Raw genomic sequence first — 9,788 nt, 5'->3', positions numbered from 1 at the left:
TGGACCAACCAGCGCCCGCAATCCTCAGGGAGACAGAGAAGCGGTTAAAGGGTCCGGCGTGCGGCATGGCCCCGCCACAAGTGTTCCGCGGCACTAAATGGTAATGGGCGGGGCTCCGGGCGGGACTGGCGGGAGGGGGCGTGGCCTAAATGAGGAGCCAATCGGGAGCGAGGAACGGGGCCTGGGCGGGGCTTGAGGGAAGTAGGCGGGAATGGTGCGGGAACGGGAATGGAGAGGGAACGGGGCGGGAATGGGAATGGATAGGGATAGGGATAGGGATAGGGATAGGGATGGGGATGGGGATGGGGATGGGGATGGGGATGGGGATGGGGATGGGGATGGGGATGGGGATGGGGATGGGGATGGGGATGGGGATGGGGATGGGGATGGGGATGGGGATGGGGATGGGGATAGGGATAGGGATAGGGAATAGAGACGAAATGGAGCGGGCAGTGGGAATAGAGCGGGAATGGGAATGGTGCGGGGAGCGGGAAGGGGAATAGGGCGGAAATGGGAACAGAGAGGGAATGGAGCAAATAGAGGAAATGGATCGCGCAGGGTTGGGAATGGAGCGGGAATGGGAATAGAGAAGGAATGGGAACAGAGAGGGAATGGATCGGGCAGGGTTGGGAATGGAGCGGAAAATGAGTGGGAAGGGATTGAAAGTGGAGCGGAAAGCGAGCGGACAGGGGGAATGGAGCGGGGAGGGAACGCGTGGGAATTGTGCCTGGAGCCGGCAGGGCTTGGGGATGGAGCAGGAACAGGCGGGATGGCGGGATGCCCGGGCAGGGAGCAGGGCTGGGGTCTGTCCCTAGCCGAGGCCATCGGCAGCCGCAGTTTGGGAACAAACCCGCTGGAATTGAGCTCACACACGGCCAGATCCCTGCTGAGCCCAGCCCAGCGCCATCCCGCTCCTCCAAAAAACGGGGAAAAGGCCAACAATTCAGCCTGGGCGCACCCCGCGCCGTGTTTTGTGAAATCCCCCGCAGGATGTTCTCCAAAGCCGCCCGGCTGTGGCAGGGGGACGGTCCCCAGCGGAGCCGCCCGAGGCTGGGTCATCGCCCGGCATTTGTGTTTCCAGCACAGAGTCACGGGGGGCTTTGGATTGGGAGGGACGCTGAGGATCATCCAGTGCCACCCCCTGCCATGGGCAGGGACACCTTCCACTGTCCCAGGCTGCTCCAAGCCCCATCCAGCCTGGCCTTAGACAATGCCAGGAGCAGCCACAACTTCTCTGGGAAACCTGTGCCACGGCCTCAGCACCCTCACAGGGAACAATTCCTCTCCAATATCCCATCTATCCCTGTCCTCTGGCAGTGAGAAGCCATTCCCTGTGTCCTGTCCCTCCATCCCTCATCCCAAGTCCCTTGCAGCTCTGCTGGAGCCCCTTTAGGCTCTGGAAGCTGTGACACTGCCAACACCCCACAGCCAGCGGTGGTTCTGCAGGGTCAGGGGTGCATAAGCTCGAGTGCCTTTCCATGGGTTATTCCTGTAAAGTTCACCCTGTCAGGAAGAGCTTGGGCACAGTTAAACCCTAAACTTTAACACTAAATTTGTTAGGGAAGGTGTGAGCAGGAATGGGGATCCCTAAAAGTGTCCAAGGCCAGGTTGGACAGGGATAGTGGAAGGCGTCCCTGCCCATGGCAGGGGGTGGAACTGGATGAGCTTTAAGATCCCTTCCAACCAAAATTATCCTGTGATTCCAAACTGAATTCAGGGCTGGTGACACTGAAATCCAGCATTTACCCTAAGAGTATCTGTGAGAGTGAGAAGGGCTGGCCACAAATCCGTGTCCTCCCAGAAAAGGTGAAGTTCTAGGGAATGGGAAAAAAAGATGAAGGACTCTCCATATTTTCAGGAAAAAAAAAAAAAAAAAAAAACAGATTTTTTTCTGAAGAGGGGCTTTGCTTTCTGCCATTTGGGTTGCTGGATGGGAGGGTGGATCCAGACTCTGACCAGAGCCAAAGATCTCACAGATCTCAGTCACCCGGAGAGGCTCCTGCTCCTCAGCCTCCACCTGCTTTATCTCTGGCAAAGAACAAAGCCGAATTGTGGCAATCGGATCATCAGCCACTCCCGAGGCTCCCTCTGGAGGGGCTGGAAGGTTCCTGGTGCCGCCCTGCCCGGGATTGCTTCAGGTTCAAGGTTGTTCAGCCCCTGCACGATGGAATCAGCCTGAGTGGATGCCAGTGGGCAGAGGTGGGTGGCAGCTTGTTCTGGGCAATTGCCCCTGAGAAAGATTGCAGGGGTGTTTGGATTTGCTGACCTGAATTTTTTATCCTCTCCCCTGGTGCTGAGTTCAGGCCGAGTTTGTCCAGTTTGTCGCCCGTGTGTCTCATTAATGCTGCCAGTTTTGGTGATTCCAGTGTCTGGGAATGATTTGAAAGTCTAATTAATGACATTTTAATCTCATAGATAGATGCAAAGATTCATGATAAGGACGATTAATTCTCCTGTTATGGGGGTTTGCAGTGATCCACATCATCAGAGAGAAGAGGGGTCTCTGGGTGTATCTTGATAGTTTGAGTTGGAAGAGGCCTTAAAACTCATCCAGTTCCACCCCTGCCATGGCAGAGACACCTTCCACTATCCCAGGCTACTCCAAACCCTGTCCAGCCTGGCCTTGGACACTTCCAGGGATGGGGAAGCCACAACTGGGTTGGCTGCAAAGGAGAACAAAGCATTTCAGCCCTGCAGGCAGTGGGGAAACAGCACTGCTGCCTCTGTGAAGGAGGGAAAAGGCAAACTTGGGCTGTGGATGCACGTCGAGGGTCTGATTGTTACCCCAGTGTTGGTCCTGACCACTCTGCAAGGGGATATGTGGGAGGGGATCACCACCCAGCTCAGAGAAAAAACCCACCACATCCCGCCCTCAAGTCAGGGATATGTTGGATATTACACAGAGAAAAAGGAGTTCGAGGTGCACTGGGAATGTGCCTAAGAAGAGGAGTGGCTGGCACTGAGATGAGGTTCACTGCCTGCCTTTTTCTGCCCTCGTGCTGTTGGGAAAATGAGGTCTGTACTCGTTTGTACCTGTGCTTGTACTCATCGTGTACTCTAGGACTTGGTTTGAACGTCACCTCTGCCAGAGGAACCTCTGAACATGGCAGGGAGACCCATCCTGCCTTGATTTTGGCCCTGTAAAATCAGGAGCAGCGAGATTTGGAGCTGCTCCCTGCGTTGTGACACTGCCTGGCACAGCCCAGCCCTGACACCAGTCAGCAAACATTGTCCCAGCCTTGGGAACAATGGGGACATACAGGACATGGGGAAGGGAACAACACAGCTCTTGTGCAATAAAACACCACTGCCCGGCCAGCCTTGCCTCTGGGTCCTGCCCATCTCACCCTTGTCACATTATGCCCTTTTCTGACCCAGAGGTGGGGCAGCTGAGAGGGGTTTTAAAAGCTTTTATTCCATTTTCAGCCTCGTGTGAAGGGTGAGACGATACAGATGTTATAATTCACACCATCACAATCAGATGCCAAACTATTTCTTAATTATAATACATTATAAGCATTCCTTGGCCTATCAGTTTATGCCACACAATGCTGTAAATTCCTTAAAACCAATCATCTGAAATTGCCCCTACTACAATGCACCTTTCATAATTCTATTTCTCCAAAGTATCTAGTCTTGTTGGCAAGGCCACCCTTTGAAACTTGTTTCTAATTCCGTTTCTCTCTCAGCAATGTTCATTTTATTCCGTGGCCTTTCTAAGTCAGCATTTCTTATCTCAAGGTTTGCATACAGATGCACATTATGTGAGCCTTCTGTCAGACTTTGAGAATTCTCAACAAATCCATTTCCCACACACCCTGTCCTGCATTCCCCCTCAACAGGAGAGATCTCAACCCACAGGCTGGGCTGTGAACACCAACAGTTTTAGGATAATCTTATGGCTGGGGCACAGAGTCACCCTAAATGAGGCAGAGAACTCTGGAGCACAGTTGGGATGATGAGGAGAGGCTGAGAGAGCTGGGAAAGGGGCTGAGCCTGGAGAAAAGGAGGCTCAGGGGGGAATTCTGGCTCTGCAGAACTCCTGACAGGACAGGCAGCTGTGGGAGAGTTGTTTTCTTCTCCCAAGTAAAAACAATGAGGGGAAACAGCCTCAAGTTGTTCCAGGAGAGGTTTGAGTTGGATATCAGGGAAAATTCCTTTATGGAAAGGGTTGTCCAGCCCTGGGACAGGGCAGTGGTGGAGTCCCCAGCCCTGGAGAGGTTTAAAAGCAGCGTGGATGTGGCACTTGGGGACATGGCTCTGTGGTGGCCTTGGCAGTGCTGGGGGAGCTATTGGACTCCTTGATCTCAGAGGACTTTTCCTACCTAAATATTCTGTGGTCTGGGGGTTGTACAGGTATTTATGAGGATGGATTTGGGCCATAATAGCTGATGATGGGTCAAGGAGGCCTCTCCAGCTGCTGGAAGCAGGTGGCTCCAGGCACCAGCTGCTTTTCCTTGCTCTGACAAAGCCTCCTAAGAAACCCCGTGAGCGAGAGAAGCACAAACAGAAATAGTCCAAGCAGAAGGAAATGCAGCTAAATCAGTGCCCTCTGCCAAAGGCCCAGGGATTCCTCCTGCCAGAGCCCTAAATGCCCGGCCATCTGCTTCCCTCTGCCCCGGAATGTGGGCTGGAGAGCTCTGCCAGGAAGCTTGTCTGTCCTCAGCAGGAGTCAGGGCTCTTCCCGTGTCTTCCTCTCCTGCCTGGAGAGCAGGATCATGAACTGTCTGGCTCTGCTCCTGAAAAACCTCAGGGCATGGGGCAGACCCTGGGGAACAGAGCTGTTCCTCTCCTTGCTCTGGAATCACCCTTGAGGCCACATGTCCCAAATTTGTAGCGATTCCCATGATTTTGGGCTTTCCAGAGAGCGAGTTCTCCTCCGCCTCGTGTGCCCTGACACCAGCAGGGGTTTGCTTGTGGAATCCAAGGAATAATTGGCTGCAGGATGGCAGAGGATCACCCTCCATATGCTGCAGCCCTGTGACCATTTGACTCTTGGAAGAGCACTGATGCTTTTCAGGGCTTTCTCTGTGCTTGTTTTCATTCCTGAAACTGATTCTGATCCCATTATCCCAAAACCCAGCCGCTTCACCCTCTGATGTTTTCCCAGGAAGAGCAGCAAGCTCAAGGTGTAAGAGGTTTGTGGCTGCTGAGAATCATCTGTGAGTGCAGTGGCCACATCCACAGGGATAAATCCAAGGCAGCCACGAGGCCAAGCCATAGACAGGACATTAACATCTCCTGGCTGCCCCAAAAAGGGATCCACAGTGGGCAGCTCGCTGGGGATTGGTGTCTGTGCTAACTCCTGAGCCTTGCCTTGGAACCAGTTTGCCCAGACCAAAATCCTGCCAGGGGAAATTTTATGTCTGAGCCTGCTCCTGGCATTGCTTCATTCACTGATGTGGATCCAGCCAAGGGTCTGGAGGAGAAAGAGGCAGGGAGAAAAACCCTTCCACGAAGAAGCAGAGAAATCATCCTGTTTATATGAAATTCGCTAAAAAAGCCGAAAAGTCAGCTGGAGCTGATTTAGATGATGTTTTTCACTTCACATCCACTGGGATGTCTGAGCTCACAGAGTGTCCTGGGAGCTGCCAGCCACAATTCCTCACTAAATGAGCCCACCAGCAGGGCTCATCCTCCTGGCAGCTGGGAGAGGGAGCCTGCAGGTGTGGGAGAGCTTCCCAGCCAGAATTCCCAGCTCCACAGCAAATCCCACCGGGGATTTGGCAAGCAGAGGGTGAGTGGGCAGCTCTGAAGTGAGACTGCAGGAGGAAGGAGGGTGGCAGGATGAGGCAGACAGACAGATGGACCCCACAGCACACTCACGAGTGTTCCTCGGGGCTGAGATTCCATCATTAATTATTTTTAGCTGATTTTCTTTTTTTTTTTTTTTTTTTCCTCTTCATTTTTTTCCTCCAGGGAATAAGGAGTTTCTGGTGAAGCTTTTCCATTCTGTCATAAGAAATCAGGGGACACTCTAATGCTCCTGAGGAAAAGGGATTGGGGTGCTGGTAGATGAGAGCTGGTCACCTGGAGAACAGAAGGATCCAGGGAGAGCTCAGAGCCTCTTCCAGGGCCTGAAAGGGGCTCCAGGAGAGCTGGAGAGGGACTGGGGACAAGGGATGGAGGGACAGGACACAGGGAATGGCTTCCCACTGCCAGAGGGCAGGGATGGATAGGACATTGGGAGGGAATTCTTGGCTGTGACAGTGGAGAAGCCCTAGCAGAGATTTCCCAGAGGAGCTGTGGCTGTCCCTGGATCTCTGGAAGTGTCCAAGGCCAGGTTGGACAGGGTTTGGAGCAGCCTGGGATAGTGGAAGGCGTCCCTGCCCATGGCAGGGGGTGGGAATGGGATGAGCTTTAAGATCTCTTTCCACCCAAACCATTCTGGGATTCTAAATTTAACATTTTTTCTGCCAAGCTTTTTGTCTTTTTCTTTTTATATATTTTTTTCCCCTCACTTTACGAAAATCTTTTCTTGCTGTGGAAATCTCCAGGAGGCACTCCCCAGGGCCAAACCTCCAGGTCTCTGTGCTCCTGGAGAACACAGAGTATACACAGCCAGGTGCCAGAGCTGTTTGGAATGACTCTGAGTGAATGAGAACAATTGCTCAGGTACAAACAGTCCCCAAATCTTTCCCTTTATCAAGACCCAAGTATGAAAGGGGAGATATCTGATGTATCAACTGCACTTGGCTTGGACAAAATTTCAGGGGGAAAATTCCAACCTTTTCATAGACTCAAAGACCACTGAATTCTGAGGAAACAGCTCAGGCCACTGGGGTCTGATGCATATTTAACGTGTTGATGTGCCATGATCTGATCTTTTAGGTGAGGGGCTTTGAGAGTTTTGCTTTGGATATGATTTGACTTTGGGGCCTCAGAGACCCCTGGAGGGAGAAAAACAGAAAGAGAATTTGGTGACAGGGGAGGGACACCTCTGTGGTTACAGAGGCTTTCCATTGGACAGGAGTGGGACATCAGGGTCACTAATGAAATGATCTTCACCTGCACTTGGGTTTAAATTGAAAAATCGTGAAACAGATATTTATACAGGGACTACAGGTTGCAATAGAGACAACTGTGATTTCTTTGGAGGCTACAAGGAAGCATTATTATAAGCCCCTCATGGCTTGGAAGGGGTTGGAACTGGATGATCTTCAAGGTCCTTTTCAATTCAAATCATTCCATGTTTCTCTGAGTCTGTCATTTGAGAACAGGATTGTTCTACCACCTGTTTCTGAAAGGAAAATGAGAATTATGTGAGATGATAAATTGTTTATGAACTGATTTTTTAAATTATTATTACTGTTTAGAAGCTGTAATAAACAGCTTTGAAATAAATGAAGCTTTGAAATAAACAAAATGCTTTGAAAACAATTTGGGCTGCTTTTCCATGAGGCTTGGCTCAGGTTCTCTCTGTCCCAGGAGCTGCATATGTTGCTGCAACTGTTTACAACTCCCAAACTGTGTCTTTGGGGTCTGACCCAGTTTGGGAAATTGCCAGATCATTCCTGAAAAGACTGAATCCTGAATTTCCTCTTGAGAAGCGTACCTCAATACATCTTCAAAAACAAACCCTCTCGGACTTGATAGAGCTTAGAAAAATTTCTTTTAGTGGTCAGGGAGATTTGAATTTCATAGAATCACAGGATGGATTGGGTTGGAAGGGACCCTTAAGCTCACCTTGTTTCACCCCTCTGCCATGGGCAGGGACACCTTCCACTATTCCAGGTTGCTCCAAGCCCTGTCCAACCTGGCCTCACAACCAGGGAAAATGGTTTTAAATGGAGCTGGAACCACCCTCTGGTGTTGTCAGTTCAGCAGTAACTGCTGAGGTTGTGCTGAGTATTTAAGATCAAATATGAACAGGCTGAGTTAGGATTTGTTAGGCTGAGTCTCCTGAGTAGCTTGAGGTATGAACCATTGTTATTGAGGGAAAAAAGGGTTCTCAGCGTGGGAGTAAATGTCCTCTCTGTTGGATGCAAAGAACTGAAAATCTTTTCTTCCACAATCCAATTAATGATCCCAGCTAATAAAGAACAAGTGGCCAGAGTACCAGTGACAAAGAGATGAGAGCCAGGGCAGCCCAGCAGAGTCAGAGATGCTCTCACCAGCTGAAATGCCTTTTGTTCCACTCCCTCTTGCAGGCAGTGGGATAAATTTAGAGCCGTGACTTGTCATTCCAGAAATCAAACAGGACACGGAGACAGTGAGGGCTGGAAAAACGTCCAGCTGTGCTGGAACTCAGCAGCAGTGCTGGAAAGTCTCTTTCTCTTTAACTGTAAGATCAGACACAAAGCAGAGCTGCTGTTGCAGTCCTGTGGCTTTTTTTTTTTTTTTTTTTTTTTTTTAATGCAATCACAGAATCATTAAGGTTAAAAAAGCCCTTTAAGATAATTGAGTCCAAGCATTAACCCAGTCCCAGTGTCTGAAGGGAGCCTACAGGGAATGTGGAGAGGGACAACTTACAGGAACCTGAAGTGACAGGACAAGAAGGAATGGTTTAAACTGAAAGAAAGTAGGTTTAGATTGGAACTTGGGAAAAATTCTTCCCTGTGAGGGTGACAAGGCCCTAACACAGGGTGCCCAGAGAAGCTGTGGCTGCCCCTGGATGCCTGGAGTGTCCAAGGTCAGGCTGGATTGGGCTTGGAGCAACCTGGGATAGTGCAAGGTGTCCCTGCCCATGGAAGGGGGTTGGACTAGACATCCTGTAAGGTTCCTTCCAACTCAAACCATTCTATGATTTTATTCTATGATTCTGTAAAGAAACTTCAGTTACTAAAAGTGATATTCAATAATAATAGAAGTAGTGATGTCTTCATTGCCTGGAGATTTTCAGCTCATCACTGGATATCCCTCACCAGGGAAAATTTTTCGCCACAAATGTGACTCCACAGCTTCTGAACTCGAGGAGTTCTGATTCCTTTCATTCCTGTTTCTCCTTGCAATCCTGAGAGCTGCTGTGACCTGGAGCTGCCCCAGGGAGTGCCCACACTCCGATTTAAACCGTGCCACGTTCCCAAAGGGTTGGCACAGCCCCAGGAGCTGCTGTGCCCCAGGACAGCCAGCAGGTTCACCAGATCCCAAATGCAAATTCTGGGCTGGCCATAGCCCAAGAACCACACCCAGGGTTTGGGTAGAAATCCACTGGTTTGGAATCTGGGAGCAGCTTAATCCCATGGAGATGGCCAAAGAGGCCATCCTCATGCTGCACAGCACAGAGCTCACCTGAGAGACATGCCAAGGGCTTGGCTTCAGATTTTTAACTGGAAAAAGCCAGAGGAGGGTTGAAGAGCTCACAGTTCCTTTGCTGTTTCCTTGTCTGAGCCATTCACCTCTTTGTCTTTTTCTTTTCTGTGTTGAATGAACCAAGAGCAGTGGGCAAAGGGAGGTCCCTGGGGCACCATAATTGCAAGGTGAGAAATGAGGGGAAATAACCCCAGACTTACATCAGGAGGATGGGCTAGACATTTATTGTTGCCATATTTGAAAAGATTTCATTTCCTGGTGCAGGGTTCAGCTCGTGCCTCTGACACAAGGACCACAGAGGAAAGAAATGAGCCCGATGAAAACATCTGTGCAAAGCCACAGATCTGCCTGGGGGAAAATGGTTCTGGAATTTCTGGGATTAAAAAAACCCAAATTACATCCAGGCTGGATCACATCCCATTCAAAATTACAGTTTGGTTTTGGTTTTTCGGTTGTTTTGTTATGTTTTTTTGGTGAAGGAACATAGAAGATCCTTCCTCTGCTGGATTTTCTCCAGCTCTGCTCTTTCTCTCATG

Source organism: Sylvia atricapilla, chromosome 3 (genome assembly GCF_009819655.1).
Source record: "Sylvia atricapilla isolate bSylAtr1 chromosome 3, bSylAtr1.pri, whole genome shotgun sequence".
NCBI lineage: Eukaryota > Metazoa > Chordata > Aves > Passeriformes > Sylviidae > Sylvia > Sylvia atricapilla.
Note: the sequence above shows the minus strand (reverse complement) of the source record.